Below are 21,818 nucleotides of genomic sequence, written 5' to 3' on the forward strand. Positions count from 1 at the left end.
ATATTGATGGTCCAGGATCAACATTAGTGAATTTATTTATTGATGGTCCAGGATCAACATTAGTGAATTTATTTACTTGATGGTCCTGGATCAACATTAGTGAATTTTTATATTGATGGTCCTGGATCAACATTAGTGAATTTATATATTGATGGTCCTGGATCAGCATTAGTGAATTTTTATATTGATGGTCCTGGATCAACATTAGTGAATTTATTTATTGATGGTCCAGGATCAACATTAGTGAATTTATTTACTTGATGGTCCTGGATCAACATTAGTGAATTTTTATATTGATGGTCCAGGATCAACATTAGTGAATTTGTATATTGATGGTCCAGGATCAACATTAGTGAATTTGTATATTGATGGTCTAGGATCAACATTAGAGAATTTATTTACTTGATGGTCCAGGATCAACATTAGTGAATTTATATATTGATGGTCCAGGATCAACAATAGTGAATTTATTTATTGATGGTCCAGGATCAACATTAGTGAATTTGTATATTGATGGTCCAGGATCAACATTACTGAATTTATATATTAATGGTCCAGGATCAACATTAGTGAATTTATATATTGATGGTCCAGGATCAACATAAGTGAATTTATTTATTGATGGTCCAGGATCAACATTAGTAAATTTATATATTGATGGTCCAGGATCAACATTAGTGAATTTATATATTGATGGTCCAGGATCAACATTAGTGAATTTATTTATTGATGGTCCTGGATCAACATTAGTGAATTTTTATATTGATGGTCCTGGATCAACATTAGTGAATTTATATATTGATGGTCCAGGATCAACATTAGAGAATTTGTATATTGATGGTCCAGGATCAACATTAGTGAATTTATATATTGATGGTCCAGGATCAACATTAGTGAATTTATATATTGATGGTCCAGGATCAACATTAGTGAATTTATATATTAATGGTCCAGGATCAACATTAGTGAATTTATTTATTGATGGTCCTGGATCAACATTAGTGAATTTTTATATTGATGGTCCTGGATCAACATTAGTGAATTTATATATTGATGGTCCAGGATCAACATTAGTGAATTTATTTACTTGATGGTCCTGGATCAACATTAGTGAATTTATATATTAATGGTCCAGGATCAACATTAGTGAATTTATTTACTTGATGGTCCTGGATCAACATTAGTGAATTTATATATTAATGGTCCAGGATCAACATTAGTGAATTTATTTACTTGATGGTCCTGGATCAACATTAGTGAATTTATATATTGATGGTCCTGGATCAACATTGGTGAATTTATATATTAATGGTCCTGGATCAACATTGGTGAATTTATATATTGATGGTCCTGGATCAACATTAGTGAATTTATATTTTGATGGTCCAGGATCAACATTAGTGAATTTATATATTAATGGTCCTGGATCAACATTAGTGAATTTACATATTGATGGTCCAGGATCAACATTAGTGAATTTATTTTTTGATGGTCCAGGATCAACATTAGTGAATGTATTTACTTGATGGTCCAGGATCAACATTAGTGAATTCATATATTGATGGTCCAGGATCAACATTAGTGAATTTATTTACTTGATGGTCCAGGATCAACATTAGTGAATTTATTTATTGATGGTCTACGATCAACATTAGTGAATTTGTATATTGATGGTCCAGGATCAACATTAGTGAATTTGTATATTGATGGTCCTGGATCAACATTAGTTAATTTATTTACTTGATGGTCCTGGATCAACATTAGTGAATTTACATATTGATGGTCCAGGATCAACATTAGTGAATTTGTATATTGATGGTCCAGGATCAACATTAGTGAATTTGTATATTGATGGTCCAGGATCAACATTAGTGAATTCATTTACTTGATGGTCCTGGATCAACATTAGTGAATTTACATATTGATGGTCCAGGATCAACATTAGTGAATTTGTATATTGATGGTCCAGGATCAACATTAGTGAATTTATATATTGATGGTCCAGGATCAACATTAGTGAATTTACATATTGATGGTCCAGGATCAACATTAGTGAATTTGTATATTGATGGTCCAGGATCAACATTAGAGAATTTGTATATTGATGGTCCAGGATCAACATTAGTGAATTTATTTATTGATGGTCCAAGATCAACATTAGTGAATTTATTTATTGATGGTCCAGGATCAACATTAGTGAATTTATATATTGATGGTCCAGGATCAACATTAGTGAATTTATATATTGATGGTCCAGGATCAACATTAGTGAATTTTTATATTGATGGTCCAGGATCAACATTAGAGAATTTATATATTAATGGTCCAGGATCAACATTAGTGAATTTATATATTGATGGTCCAGGATCAACATTAGTGAATTTATATATTGATGGTCCAGGATCAACATTAGTGAATTTATATATTGATGGTCCAGGATCAACATTAGTGAATTTTTATATTGATGGTCCAGGATCAACATTAGAGAATTTATATATTAATGGTCCAGGATCAACATTAGTGAATTTATATATTGATGGTCCAGGATCAACATTAGAGAATTTGTATATTGATGGTCCAGGATCAACATTAGTGAATTTATATATTGATGGTCCAGGATCAACATTAGAGAATTTGTATATTGATGGTCCAGGATCAACATTAGTGAATTTATTTATTGATGGTCCAGGATCAACATTAGTGAATTTATTTACTTGATGGTCCTGGATCAACATTAGTGAATTTTTATATTGATGGTCCTGGATCAACATTAGTGAATTTATATATTGATGGTCCTGGATCAGCATTAGTGAATTTTTATATTGATGGTCCTGGATCAACATTAGTGAATTTATTTATTGATGGTCCAGGATCAACATTAGTGAATTTATTTACTTGATGGTCCTGGATCAACATTAGTGAATTTTTATATTGATGGTCCAGGATCAACAATAGTGAATTTATTTATTGATGGTCCAGGATCAACATTAGTGAATTTGTATATTGATGGTCCAGGATCAACATTACTGAATTTATATATTAATGGTCCAGGATCAACATTAGTGAATTTATATATTGATGGTCCAGGATCAACATAAGTGAATTTATTTATTGATGGTCCAGGATCAACATTAGTAAATTTATATATTGATGGTCCAGGATCAACATTAGTGAATTTATATATTGATGGTCCAGGATCAACATTAGTGAATTTATTTATTGATGGTCCTGGATCAACATTAGTGAATTTTTATATTGATGGTCCTGGATCAACATTAGTGAATTTATATATTGATGGTCCAGGATCAACATTAGAGAATTTGTATATTGATGGTCCAGGATCAACATTAGTGAATTTATATATTGATGGTCCAGGATCAACATTAGTGAATTTATATATTGATGGTCCAGGATCAACATTAGTGAATTTATATATTAATGGTCCAGGATCAACATTAGTGAATTTATTTATTGATGGTCCTGGATCAACATTAGTGAATTTTTATATTGATGGTCCTGGATCAACATTAGTGAATTTATATATTGATGGTCCAGGATCAACATTAGTGAATTTATTTACTTGATGGTCCTGGATCAACATTAGTGAATTTATATATTAATGGTCCAGGATCAACATTAGTGAATTTATTTACTTGATGGTCCTGGATCAACATTAGTGAATTTATATATTAATGGTCCAGGATCAACATTAGTGAATTTATTTACTTGATGGTCCTGGATCAACATTAGTGAATTTATATATTGATGGTCCTGGATCAACATTGGTGAATTTATATATTAATGGTCCTGGATCAACATTGGTGAATTTATATATTGATGGTCCTGGATCAACATTAGTGAATTTATATTTTGATGGTCCAGGATCAACATTAGTGAATTTATATATTAATGGTCCTGGATCAACATTAGTGAATTTACATATTGATGGTCCAGGATCAACATTAGTGAATTTATTTTTTGATGGTCCAGGATCAACATTAGTGAATGTATTTACTTGATGGTCCAGGATCAACATTAGTGAATTTATATATTGATGGTCCAGGATCAACATTAGTGAATTTATTTACTTGATGGTCCTGGATCAACATTAGTGAATTTGTATATTGATGGTCCTGGATCAACATAAGTGAATGTATTTACTTGATGGTCCAGGATCAACATTAGAGAATTTGTATATTGATGGTCCAGGATCAACATTAGTGAATTTTTATATTGATGGTCCAGGATCAACATTAGTGAATTTATTCATTGATGGTCCTGGATCAACATTAGCGAATTTACATATTGATGGTCCAGGATCAACATTAGTGAATTTATATATTGATGGTCCAGGATCAACATTAGTGAATTTATTTACTTGATGGTCCTGGATCAACATTAGTGAATTTGTATATTGATGGTCCTGGATCAACATTAGTGAATTTATTTACTTGATGGTCCAGGATCAACATTAGTGAATTTGTATATTGATGGTCCAGGATCAACATCAGTGAATTTATATATTGATGGTCCAGGATCAACATTAGTGAATTTGTATATTGATGGTCCAGGATCAACATTAGTGAATTTATATATTGATGGTCCTGGATCAACATTAGTGAATTTGTATATTGATGGGTGTTACTTTGGTGACATCGCTTTGACTCACGCTGAAAATGGCGGAACTGAAACAACAAACTGAGGATATGGTGATGACCACCTGTCAATCAATATTGTCCATATTGTGTTGGGCGGGCGGATCGCACTCCTACGTCAAGTTGCAGTCAATGTCAAAACTGCTCCAATTGGTCCACCGTTTTTATGCTGTTAAATTGAAAATAAAGGACTGGGTGTGTTTATATCAGCCGAATGTGACGGTTTATACACTATACCTACACACGTCTGTCCAAACTGCTTGAAAAGAAGATTTTTCACCATAGGTGCCCTTTAACATCTTATGATGTTGCCTGCTGGGGTGTTACCAGAGTTATTCCATATTAGCTACTTAAATCTCAGCAAAACGACTCTATTGTAGTGCTGTTGCATAGTGAAAAAAGGTTTCACCAACTAATCTCATCTCTGACCTCAAAGTATAACATACTTTTTCTTGTCTGAAAGAGAAATCCCTTATTAGCCTCTCATTAGTTCACTCATACTTTCCTCATGTCTCAAAAAAGTGTCATTGTGCATGAGTTATACTCTTGATTTGAAACGTGCAATGTGTTAAAGTCATAACCTTTTATGCTTTAAATGCTCTTTTGGGATTATTCAAATCACTACATTAAGTTTTAAGGATCAATAAACAGTATTAATCACATTATCATCAAATATCCATCACCATCTTTATAGTTAGCTGGGTTAAATGTGAAATTAGAAACATCTGCAGTGCATCTAAAGCAAACATGATATGCATATACAAGTGAGCAATGTGTAACATTTCAAAAATGCAATCTGGCATGGCAGCAACACCGTGTGAAAGAACAGATTATTAATACCCAGGCTTTTTTATTATTATTATTGAAGAATATTTAAGCAATCATGCTCCCTGCGTGAGGGATCTTTGTAATTAACCTCAGGATTTCATTTGAACGCGGTGCATCAGTGTGGTGCTTCTGCCATCTAGAGGCCTGATGCACATTCACATGTCACTCTACTGCGTCAACCAGGGTTTTAAAAAAAGCCTTCACGTTTTGACCCACCCTTGTTTCCATGGTGCTGTTGTGCTGCCATATGATTTTGAGATTAACTAACAGAAATGACTCTCGACTCTTTATTAAACCAGAGATGATATTAACACAAGACACACTGCACGCTGTAAAAAGTATCTGCTTATTAACTATTCACAAGTATTTTCCATTATTTACAGTTATGAATTGCATTATGGGAGCTTGATCTCTGCTCTGTTGATGTTAAAAATCCAACTCTACAGTTTAACAAGATGACTTTTATTGACATTTTAGTACTTTGAAATAATATAATGTATAATAAATATTATATAGAGGAATAAGTCTGTAACCGCAAATGTACTGGCAGCTTATTACAAACCATCACAGACAATATATCACTTTAAACTATTAAAAATGTTCATAAAAGTTACTTTATCACACTTTTTTAAGAATAAACAATGTTGGAAGAAAGATTAAGGACCTATAATGCAATTCAAAAGCATAAATAAACACCAATCTCAAAATAGGGAAAACTAGATAATTATTTCACAGTGTATTCAGAATGTTATCAGCTAAAATAGTAAACTCTGTTGCATTAATTTGAATAAGACTTCTTTTGTTAGCCAGGGCTTGATAAAAAATGTGGTATATTTTACTTTCTGATTGCATTTAAATATATTCACCAGTGTTTACTCTGCTAGGACATGAGCTTACATATTTGGCTGTGCTAAGGCGCTAGTTTAGCAACACGCTAATGTCATACGGTACCACTTTAAAGTAAGACTAATGTTAGTTATAGTTAGCTTGAGTTGACATTAAACAACACCATTGCTTGATATTTGTTAATGTTAACTAATGTGCTAATTACCTAAAACATTAGTTAGCATTTTAGATAACGTAAGATCCATAAATGTTAGTAGGCTAACACATTAATGGAAGTGTACACTTTGCAGTAAGGTTGCAAATTCTCTTAATAAATGTTTTGCTATTAATGAATCAAAGTAAGAGTTTACAAATATGAATAATAAAGCATTTAAGAGAATTAGGAAAGTTATTGTAAAGTGTACACAACTCCAACATTATCTAATATGCTACTAACATTGGTTTATCATTTGTTTATATTAACTAATGTATAACTAATGTGCTAACTTTAATTTTAACCTTTTGTTTGTCAGGACATGATAGAAATGTGACATTCCACTTCATGACTGCATTTACATTTCTATTCACCGGTGTTTACTTTGCTATGAGCCTATATATTAGGCTGTGCTAAGCAACATGCTAAAGTCAAATGGTAAGACTTTAAAGTAAGGTTGTAATGTTAGTTTATGCACTAGTTAGCATGAGTTACCATTGAACAGCACATTTGCTTGATATTTGTAACTAATGCATTAGCTACCCTGCTTAAACCAGCCTAGGCTGGTTGGTTGGTTTTAGCTGGTCAACCAGGCTGGTTTTAGAGGGGTTTTGGCCACTTCCAGGCTGGTTTCCAGCTATTTCCAGCCTGGTGTTAGCTGGACAGGCTGGGAGATGACCAGCTAAAACCAGCTTGACAAGCCTTGCCAGGCTGGGAGCCCAGCCAAAACCAGTTATGTCCAGCTTAAACCAGGATGGTCAAGCTGGTTTTAGCTGGTCACTTTCCAGCCTGACCAGCTAAGACCAGGCTGTAAATGGCTAAAAACCAGCCTGAAAGTGGCCCCTTAAAACCAGGCTGGTCGACCAGCTTAAACCAGCCAACCATCCTGGGCTGGTTTAAGCTGGATTTTTCAGCAGGGTAATGTGCTAACCTTAATTTTAACCTTTTGTTTGCCAGGACTTTATTAAAGTGACATATTTCACTTCCGATTGCATTTATATTCATATTCACTGGTGTTTACTCTGCTAGGACATCTGTGAGCTTAAGGAGACTGACTTAAAAATAGTAGGTAGCTTTAAAATCCAAATTAGCATACAATGACGCTGCCGCATCATTGTCTCTTGCTGAAAACCTGAGGTGAAGCATTTCCAACAGGCTATAAATAGACGTCTGTAGGAGAATCTCTGCTTTAATTACGTGAATTACTGGTGTTCTAAAAATATAATTACATATTTGGCTGTGCCGAGGAACATTTATCGGGGAAGTTGGCTGGGGAAAAATAATTATAGATAATGCAACTGCTGTAATTAGGTGCTCTTTTAATGAATGGTGTTTTAAAGCGGAGCACAGATTGTGGGAATTAGTCAGATGCACAGTCTAGCACAATCTCAGCTAAGAGGAGGAGTGCTCTTCAACTGTGACCGAGCTTACAGGGTTTGCTCACATAATAATGTGTGAAAAACCAAAGGGTATGAATAGAGCCTCGCTGCCCCAGTCCTCTCTATATGCAAAGTACTCAGGTTGCGTAGAGCCCCGTGAAACCACCAGGGGACTTTTTCTTTTACTCTCAGACATGATTTAATGACTAGGATCGTGCAATTGATAGAATTTAAATTCGCACTTTTTTTTTTTTGTTAAATCATGTACCATTGTTGGACGTTCTGATAAAAAGAAAGACAGTTTTGTCTTTAATGAACATAAAGTGTTCCAAAAGTAATTAAACAGATGGATTCGTTCAGATGTGTGCATTTGGTCTTGATATTTCCATCCCCCCCAAAAAAAAAAAATTTGAAGATTTTATAAATATTTTAAGAAGATTTACTAACAGATTTCTGATCATTTCATTTTTAAAACAAATGCTACGAGGCGATATGATGCCTTTCCTTTTCACGCTTGCCAGCTAAAGGCTTACCTCAGTATGGGCGGCTTTCCCATTGTTACCAGTTTGTGAAGAGCGGTTCCAAAAACGGGTAAGACAAACAGGATGAGAGTTTGGCAAAATCTGAAAACCTGGTAAAAATTAGGAGGCTTTTCTTTTTCTGGATTGCTTTTGAAAACACCATTGGTTGGGATTAGAGAAAGGGGAGGTTGGGGAGATCGATCGGTTGGTCAGTCAGTCAGTAAGTTAGTCAACAGCAGCCTCTAGTGGGTTTACGCGAGAACACCAGGTGTGAATGGCACTCGCTAGAAAAATTTGAGATCTCAAAAAGCATACACAGCAGCCTCTGGTGGATTCGCAAATACAAATAAGAAATGCAAAAAAAAGGCAACGTAGCTCCTGGGACATATTTAACGGTCTCCAGAAATGTATATAGAGGTACGTTTTCAGAATGAACCTGGGTTGCCTAAACCAAACTACTACCTCACAAACTATTATTAGGCAGCTAATTAGGAGGTTATAAAGTTTAAGTTAATTAAGTTTATAACTTTATTAATCAGACAGCCTAGTTTTTCGCAGTTCAAACAAATCGAAGCCGTGGAACAGACAGAACAGCATGCACCTTACAATGATGGAGATTGGATCAAGGATCATAGATATGTACACTAGATACTGCATATGAACTCTGAGTATGCGTCAGTAGCACTGCCACATTTGTACAGGGCTCCCAGGACAAACGTCAAGACAGTGTGCCAATGTGAAGATGCTGGACTTCAATCCTGCTTACGGATGTAGTAACGAGCAAACAAAGAAAACAAAGCACAAAAGCAGAAGGTTTTATAGGTAAGAATTACGTTTTTGTATGTTATGAACGTTTGTGCTTAACACGTTGATATTATCGTCACCTACTGCATTCACCATAAAGCAAAGTAGCACCAACCTGCACTAAATTCTAGGCTTTTGCAAGTTTTGTTGAATAAAATCAGCAAACAATGAAAAAGAAATATGACGACATAGAAACTTGTATTATTGTGGGCTAATTACTTAAGTGAACGAGTCGTTCATAACGGAGATTCATTCACAAACAAATCGCTCCCTTGTTAGAATGCGTGATGACGGCCGCAGGACATGACCAAATTTAGGGACATTATTTGTGCTTTACATGTATGCCTGATATTATGATCTGTGTAAATTAAATGTTTTCGTTTAACTCTTTTCCTGCAGTTAACGAGAGACACTGCTTCCCTGCAACAAGTTTGATGGCAATCCCTATTTTAGGTTTATTACGGTAGGGCAGGCTCTAACATATGTCCTGAGTGAGGTACATGATGTCAGATTCTCTGGTGAGTGAAAGTTTGTGCATAAAATTTAGAGTTATAAGGACTTTTTTGGATAAATCCCTACCATTTTAGATTTTGTCTTGAAAAGAGACTAAAATAAAGAAGCTTTACTTTTAGGATTTGTGTCATTGTCGTGTCAGATTGCACACCTAACATGGTAGGCTACCTAATATGGTAGCTAATAAACCTAATAAAACTTAAAATATATATATATATATGTATATAATTTTAAGTTTTTATACGATTTTCTTTTGTGATTAATGACTGATGTTGTGGTGGTAATTCCCAGAAATTTGCGGACAATTTTGCGAAAAATTAAATATAAAAATTATATATATATATAATATTTATATTATATTTTTTATCGCAAAATATAAATAATTTTTATATATTTAATTTTTTTTATCGCAAAATTGTCGGCAAATTTCTGGGAATTACCACCACAACATCAGTCATTTTTATCACGAAAAGTCACAAAACAAACCTGTGAAAAACTAGGGGGTCTGATTGATGTTTTGTTAATAGCCTAAATATGTTTAATTGTACAATAAAATAAAGTGTGACTAAAGATATATTGTATTTCAGAACATCCCTTCTAAAGTTACTCATTGTGTGTTGATGTTTAAACAAAGTTTAAACATATTGTGATATAAGTTAGCACCTATTGTACATTATCACACTTAACCCAGGCTCATTCTGATTACCGCTATATACAGTTCTGAAGAGCGCCAAATACGTCCCTGGAGGTATTTTGCAGTTTTTGTGAATCCACCAGAGGCCCTTCTGTACGCTTTTTGAGATCTCGAATTTTTTTCGCGAGTGCCTTTTGTGCCTTCTGTTCTAATATAAATCCAACAGAGACCGCTGTCGACTAACTGACCAATCCCCCCACCCTCCTCTTTCCCTAAACCCAACCGTTTTTTTAAAAGCAATCCAGAAAAATAAAAGCCCTTGCAGCAGCCTGATTTTTACCACGGTTTCCCACATTCTCACCCTGTTAATTACTTGTTAATTAAATTTTTTGGCTTTTGTTTTTGTTTTGCTTTCTGTAACAGTTCTTCACCGGACTCGAACCCCATTGTCGCGATTAACTTCGCTTGGCATCTCAAGTTCGTTGACATACGCGGCGAGCAACTGATTAAACTTGTAACAGTGGAAAAGTCGTCCATACAGAGGTAAGCGGTCAGCTGGTAAGATCGAAAAAGGAACAGCGTCATATCGCCCCATATCGTTCGTTTAAAGACGAAATGCAGCCATACGTACTTCTGGCAACATAATTCACAATGCACAGAAATGTATACAGGCCTACATTTTAAGAATGAGCCTATGTTGTTATTATACCTTGGCCTACTGCAAATATAATAGCCTAATAAGAAGGACACAAATTTGCATTTGGGGTAAAGTGATCAATGAATAACTCTACTGGTCTTTAACCTGAAGTACCACAAAATTAAATTAGTCTACATTAAAATGGAAATAAATACAATCCCATGCAAATTATATTGATATAAATGAATGCAATGAATCCCAGTGTCCTCATCGTTTATACCCTGGCTATAAGTATTGACAGAATTCCTGATAATTGTCCAATGTCTGCCAACCTTTACACTGCAAGCAAAAAAGTCATCCATCAAACCTGTCTGATAAGTGTTGTGTGCCTCTATTGTGATTCATATCCATCAGCTCTGTATTTTCTCAATATCTGACTGACTGTGATTCATGTGACATTCACCTCATAAGTCCCATCAAAACACAACTTTCTTTGGTTTTAGCGCTGCTGAGTGAGACCTGTCAGCTTTTATACATTTAGAACAGGGGTGTCCAAACTCGGTCCTGGAGGGCCGGTGTCCTGGAGAGTTTAGCTCCAACTCTGATCAAACACACCTGAACCAGCAAATCAAGCTCTTACTAGATTCTAGAGCAGGGGTGCTCAATCCTGTTCCTGGAGATCTACCTTCCTGCAGATTTCAGTTGCTACCCATATCAAACCCCCCTGAACCAATTAATTAGGACCTGAACACCACTTGATAATTACAGGCAGGTGTGTCTGATATGGGTAGCAACTGAAACCTGCAGGAAGGTAGATCTCCAGGAACAGGATTGAGCACCCCTGTTCTAGAGGTTTAGGGGATTCAGTGTAGTTCCCCTAAACAAACCCTGCTGAAAAATCCAGCTTAAACCAGGCTAGGCTGGTTTTGGTCGACCAACCTGGTTTCCAGCCTGGTCTTAGCTGGTCAGGCTGGGAGATGACCAGCTAAAACCAGCTTCAACAGCCTAGCCAAGCTAAACCAGCTATATCCAGCTTAAACCAGCCTGGTCAAACTGGTTTTAGATGGTTTAAGCTAGTCACTTTCCAGCCTAGAGGGGTTGACCACCCAAAACCAGATAAAACCAGCTTGACCAGCCTGGTTTAAGCTGAACAAAGCTGGTTTTGGCTGGGCTCCTTGCCTGGCTAAGCTGGTCAAGCTGGATTTAGCTGGTCATCTCCCAGCCTGACCAGCTAAGACCAGGCTGGAAATGGCTGGAAACCAGCCTGGAAGTGGCAAAAACCCCTCTAAAACCAGCTTGGTTGACCAGCTAAAACCAGCCAACCAGCCTAGGCTGGTTTAAGCAGTTTTTTTTTTTCAGCAGGGTTATCAGAGCGATACTTTAGCACCATGCTAATGTCAAACTGTAACACTTTAAAGTAGGGTTGTAAATTTAGTTAGTGCATTAGTTAGCATGAGTAACACCACAATAATTAATAAACATAGTTCATTGTAGTTAATAGCCCCTAAAAATGTGTTTAATTAGTTAATGCAACATATTAGTTGCATGAGTTAGTATGAGCTAACATTTAACATCTGTTAAACATTACTTAAACATTTCTTTTTGGGGAAATTAACTACACTGAACTTTGTTTATCAATAATTGTAATACTTTTTACTCAAGCAAACTAATGCTCAACCAACATTAAATAATACAACCTCATTTTAAAGTGTTACCATTTGACATTAGCATGCTGCTAAACTAGCACTCAACTATATACTTCCTTTAAGGGGAAATTAACTCAGGGAAATTGGAGGAAATTCACTTCCTTTTAGTAAAATGTATCTACTCTGATCCATGTTTATCAATAATTGTAATACCTTTTACTTGTGTTAACTAATGCATTAACCAAAATTAACTACAACAACCTTATTGTAAAGTGAAAAACATTGAGATACAAAGTTCTTCTCGAATGAACTAGAAAATAACCTTACAGCTGTAGGACAATCCAACACACTTAGCTCCAATATGATGCGTAAAGGATCTGTCAGCGAATATTATACGGAGAGCCTCAGAAAGTCATAACATGTTTATCCGGCAAGTGAAAAGACTGCATCGACTGCAATTTATAACTTCAAAGCAGCAACTGGACCGTAGGAGGCACTTCTAAAGAATACCAAACACTTTCTGGGTGAATTAAAGGTACAATGGCGCCCCCTGTCTGCGGCTTTTAGAACCGTGCTCAGTTGCAGACAAGTAAAATGGTTGGCAAATGCTATATTTACACTACATATTTAGAATGATCATATATAACAATGGACAATATGTAAAGATGGGGGGAAAATACTAAGATTTTTTGGTCTTTAATGTATGCTTGCAGTTTTAAATAGGCTTTGTGGCCAAGTCTTAAAAGTGATTAACTTCAAGAATATATGTGCATTTTAAATTATTATTTTATTTATAAAACGCTTCACCTCTAAAAAAAACACCTTCACTGCAAAAAAAAAAAAAAATGCTTTTCATGCTTTGACTTTTTTTGTGTTGTTTTTAATCCAAATATCTAAAAATTCTTAAATCAAGAAGCTTTTTCACAACAAGCAAAAAATCTGGTCTTGTTTCAAGAATTAATTTGCCAAAATTGAGTGAGTTTTTGCTTAAAACAAGCTAAATAATCTGCAAATGGGGTATTTATTTATTTTTTTTAGTGACATGAAAATCCTATTTTGTATATAATCAAATAAAGAACCGTCTTACTTTTTTCTCCATTTGATATCTTGAATATCCAGTAATATCTTACACATTGAAGGGTAACATTCAATTAAATAAGTTTATTTCACTCCGCCATTGCTAAAAGTTTTTAGTAAGTGCAAGAAAAGGTTATAACTATTACAAATCAGGTTGTATTAAGCTTAACTTTGAAACAAATGCAGCATATTTTCAACATAGGCTCATTCTGAAAATGTAGCTCTATATACACTACATTTCTGGAGATTGCAAATTATGTAGCCAGAAGCACATATGGTTCGCTATGGGCCAGTATGACTCTGTTCCTATTCTGTACCAGCTGACCGCTTACCTCCATATGCATGGCTTTTCCCCTGTTTGCCCAGTGGCTCGCTGCGTACCTCAGGAGACTTGATAGGGAGCGGTGACAGCGTTTGAGTCTGATGAAGAACGGTTTAGAAAGCAGGTAAGACAAAAGCCAAAAAAAATTAAATAAACAAGTAAACAACAGGATGAGAACATGGTCAAATCCTACCTACACAGCAAAATCCTCAGAGTAAAGTTGACACAGTTTAGATAGTATTTGGTCCCTCTCTAAATTGAGTTAAAGTTACTCAGGTTAATGAGACAATCAAAGAATTATTTAGGTGATTGAGCACTGATGATGAACACCTTCTTTTAATAAACAGAAACATAGAAGAGAATCACAAAAGCCTTAGATGAAATCAGCTGAAATATAATACAGTGAATCTCTCAAAATCTCAGCATAGGATCATTAAGCAACTCCACAAACAGCAGCTTTACCTATTACCAACCCGTTTCCCATTATTTAAAGAGGGACCAAAAACTCTCTGAACTGAGTAAATGTTACTGAGAGGAGTTTGTGTCGTGATTCGACTTCTCATCAATTAGAAATTATCAGACAGGAGGTTTTGAATATCAGAAAATAGACTTGATTCTCCATAATAAAGCCGAGAAAGAGCAGAGCAGACCTCATAGCATTCTCCTCCTGAAGTCTCTGTGTTTTCCGACAATCTTTATACAGGTTATTTGACACACCCCTTGGTGTCTTGTTTGAACTTTGAACCATTTTAGGATAGATTTTTACTCTAGGTGGTCCTGCTATTCTTGGCTCTCAGCCAGCTTGCTATGGTCAGCGAGATGTCACAGGTCTATGTCATGTCAGCAACTGTTTTAAACACCAAAGTTCTCTCTCCATAGATGCAACTTATGCAAAAGGACTAAGTGTTTACATACATTGTCATGATAGCATAATCACTTGATAACATGTTACTCATTCTAACTTCTGACATATAGCTTCATACAAGTATTTAACATATATAATCAGTGCTTTACATATTCAGTTATTCTACACAATCAGTCACTCAGCCTTCTCCTAGTGTTGCTCCAGGCGTACTCATCTTACACAGACATATCACTGTATTTTTAACACAGACTGGCATGTTTGCTGCAAACATTTTGAGAAGAGAAAATTAACTGCTTTACACTCAGAAAATACTTCACATAGAGAGAATAAAATCTTCTTCATTTGCTGTGTAGTAAAGTAAAAGGAGGATGGTGTGAGGGTTTTCTTTTTCTAGATTGCTTTTAAAAAACACTTTAGGGTGGGTTTAAGGAAGTGGGTGGGCGCTGGTCAATCAGTGCTTTTCAAAACACTTTCGGTTGGGTTTAGAGAAGGAGGAACAGGTGAATTAAGTGGGCTAAATTGTCTGTAGTGTATGTGTGTGAATGAGTGTCTATGGTTGTTTCCCAGTGATGGGTTGCAGCTGGAAGTGCATCCGCTGCATAAAAAAAAAATCATATGCTGGATAAGTTGGCGGTTCATTCCACTGTGGCGACCCCAGATTAAAAAAGGGACTAAGCCGAAAAGAAAATGAATGAATGAATGAATATGATAATTCAACAAAGGCTGTTTAGTTTTATGTTGTTTACAATTTAAAGTGGTTTATGGGAAAGGGTTTGTACACAATTGTTTAAGTAAAGTCATAAATTTTGGTTAGGATTGTTGAAGGAGTTCGAGAAGAAAAAGAAAAAAGGCTGTGCAAAATTAAATATGAACAAAATGTGGAGGTCTCACTATATATTGTCGCTTATACCTGTGAACTTACATGGTAGCTAGATGTGTATGTAGTATGTAACTACAGTGTATGTACACACTGTTACATAGTATTTACTTATATATCCAATCAATATAAAGTGTAAAATGGTCATAAATTACTGTGTAATATTTAAAACCCAAGCCTTTGTGACACTATTGAACAACAGCAAACTTCTGCCAAAAATGTATAAGTGTATATAGAAATATAGAAATGCCTTATATATTCAGACTATATATATATAGATTGTGTTATTAATGTCCTGTTACACATTTGAACTTATTCAGTGTTTTTTACATGTGTGTAGTTAAACCAGTGATACACCAACACAATCTCACGGCAATTCGTAACTTTTTCATTTAGTGGCTAATTCGTACGATCTAATTCGTACATTTTAGTACGATTTGCTCATCCCCCAATGACGGTTGGGTTTAGGGGTGGGGTTAGGTGCCACGCCTCCTTTTTAAAATCGTACAATTTTTTACGACTGAACTCGAATTAGCCACTAAACTGCCAAAACGTAAAATACTTACGTTTTCTCGTGAATCAGGCTGGATACACAGGTAAATACTATGTACCAGTGTGTGCATACACTATAATTACATACTACTTACACATGTAGTTACCATGTAAGTTCATGGGTATAAGTGACACGGAACCGAAAATCAAAATAAAATATTTGATGTTCAAAATAAGGAGGACAAATCTTAACGCATTTGTTCAATATTAACAATATTAGAAGCACCACTAGTCTGAAAAACACAAATTTACTCAATAGAATAAGAACAGAAAATTGGTGATGGATGGGAAATTAAAAGAGAATAAATATAAGTTGGCGAATGTGGCTCAATGGTTAGCAAAGTCACCTCAAAGCAAGAAGGTTGCTGGTTTGAGCCCCAACTGTGTCAGTTGGCATTTCTGTGTGGAGTTTGCATATTCTCCTCGTGTTGGCGTGGGTTTCCCCTGGGTGCTCCGGTTTCCCCCACAGTCCCAACACATGCGCTATACAGCTACAGAGGCCCCTGAGTCAAATTTACAAGATAAATTGATTTGCACTGCTAGTAATATGTACTCATCAATCATTATTAAATGTGAAATAAATTCTTTATAAAATAACTTTACAGTGGGAAAAAAGAAAACGTATTGTCTGACAGAAAAAAATCTCACATGACAAGAATTTAATTTTTTTAAAATGACACCACCGCAAGCCATTCTTATTCTTATCTCATGAAACACTGCTACTTGCTGTCAAAGGCTTAATTATTTAAGGGCATTCATTACGACATTGATAGGATAAAACTTATGTTATGTTAAGATTTTCTTTATCTAAATTTACATTTTCCTGCCAGGGTTGCTTAAACTTTCCCTCACCTGAACTTGCCGCAATTGAGACGGAGAAAAGCACATCAGCACCAAGGGAAAATCTGAATCTCAAGATGTAATCTTTAAAATTATGACACATTTGCAAATATAAGACAGAGGTTTGTGATACAACAATTACAGGGAAGCATATATTAAATCCTTCTTTCCACTGAACGAAACAAATCATCCATTTGCACAGTTGAGTAGTGGATGGGCTCAAACTAAAATATAATTCTTATACTTTTCTTAGAAAAAATATGTGCTATAAGTGAATTGGATAAATTAAATTGGCCTTAGTAGTGTTTAGTGTGTGTGTAAATGAGAGTGTATGGCTGTTTCCGGTACATGACTGGACCAAATCTGGCTTCCAGACAAGGGCCAAACACGGACCATATCTGGGCCAAGTCTCAGCCAAGTTAATAACTCATAACTGGGCCTGAACTGGGCCAGATAGGTTGGTGTGTCACGATTGCAATGAAATTGATAAACCCATGGAGTGATGTGCTTTAGGCACACTATGGGCACGCTTTTTCTCAAAGTGACCTGATTGGTAGAATTTTTTTTCTTTACTCAAAAATGATTTTAGTGTATTTTAAATGTGGGTCAAGACTTGCCAAACTCACATGGCCCACTTATCAAATTTTTAAATCTGGGGCAAATACTACGTTTTACATCTGGCCCAAATCTTGTGTGCCGCCTTAAAAACGGTGCCACCTCTGCCAAACCCGGGCCATGTTTGGCCCACATGCTGTATGCCAGTGCCGGATGAATGCCTGCTGTGCCAGCTTTATGCCAAATCTGGGCCAGAATTCTTTGCTACTAGGGTGGAATAGTTGATATTTCATTCCGCGGTGGCCACTAATGATGAATAAAAGAACTACGCCTAAGGAAAACCAGAGGAGTGAGTTGGAAATGATTCATAAGGAAAGGTTGCCGATACTAATCTCATGTACTAAACCGTTTGTGATCACACTAGCTGCTTTCATGACTTCCCTGTTACAACAAGGACACATTTATTTGGACACTTTCCCCCCTTGGACATTTTATGTTTGATTTTATGTCCAATAAATGGCTGTCTGAGCTCCAGCTCCACTCCCGATGATTCTGTGTTGCTGCCATGGATACATTATGATGATCTTTAAAGGTTCACGAAACCCTCGAGTACTTTTTTTGAGATTTTAACAGATTTGTGTGTGTTGAGCTTCAGTTAAGACAATGTTAGCACCTGTTAGCTGTAATTGTAGGGATATTTTTGAGCTTTTGTCAGCTAATTTCATCTTCTGGGTTTTAAATGATTTTTGGGGCGGGATCAAAATCGGCGACGTAGCGCAAAACTGCAAGTGCAAAGATGACAAGTTGGTTTCTCATTATTATTCAGCGCGGAGTTTCTTATCCTATGAGAAGAGCCGGCTTCTTAATTATTCGTGACTGCGCGTGCTTTCCGAAGGCAAGGCAGACCTGCCAGTGCCAAGCTGTGAGACACGGACCCACGGCACACAGTATTTAGCTGTTCATGAAGGGTCGTATGTGTTTGTTTCTATGATCCACAGGGTTTGTTGTATGTTTTTCCCTGCGATCCTGTCAGGACCGATACAGCAAAGCTGTTTGTGTGCAGCAAGCATTTTTAATGGGAGAGCAGTACGAGAATTGGAGAATGGTGGACGTTGTCTTCAGGAGCTGGTTCACATTTAGACACATCGCCATGCTGCTGTGTTTGCCTAAATCCTCTAGATTACCAACAGGGCTAATGGTTAAAATAGACAGGGCAAGAGACCTGCTGCACAGAGTCTGCATTCAGACACGGGAATTGAGGGAAAAGTCCTCATTTATAGTGTTTATCTGAACACGATTATCTTTATAATAATATAAATTATGCAGCGGATGGCGTTCCAGCTGCAACCCATCTCTGGGAAACATCCACACACACCCATTCACTAGGGACAATTTAGCCTACCTAATTCACCTGTACCGCATGTCTTTGGACTGTGGGGGAAACCGGAGCACCCGGAGGAAACCCACGGGAACCAGTAAACTTCTTCCTGTGAGGCAACAGCACTACCTACTGCGCCACAGATTGAGGTTCTTGGCATATTAGACATACCGCTTTCTGTCTGATACTGGTGAAGTATTTTGCTGTCCATTCTTCCTTAAACACAACATTCAGAGTCAACTTTTCTTTTTTTGCCTCACTCATTTTGACATATCAGAGAGCGTATTCTAATTCTACTGTTGGCTAATTGTACCGTCATCAAATGGCGTTCACTTGTGTTGCACTATCAACTTACTAATTCTGAAACCAAATCACAACTCGGAGGCAGAAACTCCCTCGTGGGCTGGATGAAGGTGTTCAGCAGCCCCAATTTAGCCCACCTCTGGTCTATAGGCATGTTCAAGTATTTGACACTTCTCTTTAAACTATTGGCATACAAATTAAAAGTGTAAACAGTGGCATTGGGGGCACATTTCAGTTCATGTGACACCATAAGTTTGTACGAAAAAGCCACTTTATTGATAAACACACAAAATAGCTACATTTTCCCATGAGATGAGGCTGAGCTGACCCATTTCAGAATACAATCTAAACCAAATTGAGCTTGTGTGGCGGCCAGCACTAGCGTTCACAAATTAAAAGTGTAAACAGTGGCATTAGGGGTACAATTCAGTTAATGTGACACCATAAGTTTGTACGAAATTCTGGAGATCGCAAATTATGTAGCCAGAAGTTCATATGGCTGCATTTAATCTTTAAAACGAATGCTAGGGGTGGTATGATGCATTACTATTCACGCTAGCAGCTGACCACTTACCTTCGTATGGACGGCTTTCCCACTGTTACCAGTTTGACCAGTAGCTCGCCATGTACATCAGCAGACTTGAGATGCAGAAAGGAGTTGACTGTGATGACGGAGTTTAAGGACGGTGAATAACATTTCCAGAAAGCAGGTAAGACAAAAACAAACCAGTGATATTCTTTCTGTGAGGCAACAGTGCTAACCACTGGGCCACCATGCCACCCATCGAGGAAATGAGTAGGGGTGGAAGGGGGGAGTCTTCAAAATGAAGTTCTATGGCTGTTCTATGGAGTTTAGGGTATGTATAGTGGCTTAGGAATCGTCAGATTGGTGAATCATAAACTGAATAATTCTTGATCCATTCTTCCTTAAACACACAACATTCAGAGTCAACTTTTCTTTTTTTGCCTCACTCATTTTGACAAATCAGAGAGCGTATTCTAATTCTACTATTGGATCTAACTGTACCGTCATTAAATGGCGTTCACTTGTATTGCACTATCAACTTACTTATTCTGAAACCAAACCACAACTCGGAAGCAGAAACTCCCTCGTGGGCTGGATGAAGGTGTTCAGCAGCCCGAATTTAGCCCACCTCTGGTCTATAGTCATGTTCAAGTACTTGACACTTCTCTTTAAACTATTGCCAGACAAATTAAAAGTGTAAACAGTGGCATTGGGGGCACATTTCAGTTCATGTGACGCCATAAGTTTGTACGAAAAAGCCACTTTATTGATAAACACACAAAATAGCTACATTTTCCCATGAGTTGAGGCTGAGATTACCCATTTCAGAATACAATCTAAACCAAATTGAGCTTGTGTTGCGGCCAGCACCAGCGTTATACACTCCAAGAGAGGCTGTGACAAGAGTCTCACAATTGAAATGCATTTCAGAGAGCCACGGAAAGTGGTGCATTGCTGCAGTTGAAGGGAGGAGGAGGAGGGATGGAACACTGTTGCTAGGAAACACTTGTGGCATCATCACACATTCTGCTCGCCAATTCAAACCAACTAAAAAGAGCTTGAGCGAAATGCCACGTGACCCTCTCCATGGGCTTCATCCAACATCTTGACGATGCCATTTGCACAAATGTTTATCAAAGAGAGCCCTTGAGTGGAGTTATTGTGTCTCTCAGACGGGTTAATTTGGGTTAACTAAAGTGTCGTCTCTCTTCAGCACCCCCTGGCTGACACTATAATCCCCTTCCAATTTCATTGCTGGATGCCATATTGATTTTTCGAGCACAACTTTGTGCAGTAAACACATGTGCAATCACAGCCCACGCACCATGAAGACATTAAACTGCACAGCAGAGGTGTCTCATCTGTATTAAAATTCAGCTTGTGCATCATCAGAAAGCCTTGGGGTCCAGGAGAAAGACAATATCTTCCTCTCTGAATTAATACACCTAAAGCAACACATTCCCTGAACAGCCTGCAGCAGTACAAACCCACACACACATATAAACTGTGAGTACTAAAGGGCATAAAAGTAGCGGAAGGTTATTTGAAAGTTAATGCTAATGATGACGTGGCTTATAAATTATGGAGGAGTTGGTAGAACGTTGAATGAGGCTTTACAGATGCAAAGGGCAAACAAATAGATCAGATGTGACGCTGGAGGAATATTTCCAAGCATATAAAGAAATAAAGTTATGCCTGTGAGGGTTTATGAGTAGATCCACATCCTCAGGTCAGAATCAAAGCGTGGAGGATCTGAAAACTTCCCTCACCAGCTTAACAACGTTGAACAGGGGTGCGTTTCCCAAACAACGATGTAACTTGCGTCTGAACTATCATATTGTTTATTTATTCATTTTTTTTTAAAGGC

General features: G+C 36.7%; 1 protein-coding gene across 2 annotated transcripts in view; it reads left to right on the top strand.

Moving 5' to 3' along the window:
• sh3pxd2b (SH3 and PX domains 2B) overlaps positions 1 to 21,818 on the top strand; it is an 897,647-nt gene that overhangs the window by 806,806 nt on the left and 69,023 nt on the right. The window lies entirely within an intron of this gene.

Source organism: Danio rerio, chromosome 21 (genome assembly GCF_049306965.1).
Source record: "Danio rerio strain Tuebingen ecotype United States chromosome 21, GRCz12tu, whole genome shotgun sequence".
Classification (NCBI taxonomy): Eukaryota; Metazoa; Chordata; class Actinopteri; order Cypriniformes; family Danionidae; genus Danio; species Danio rerio.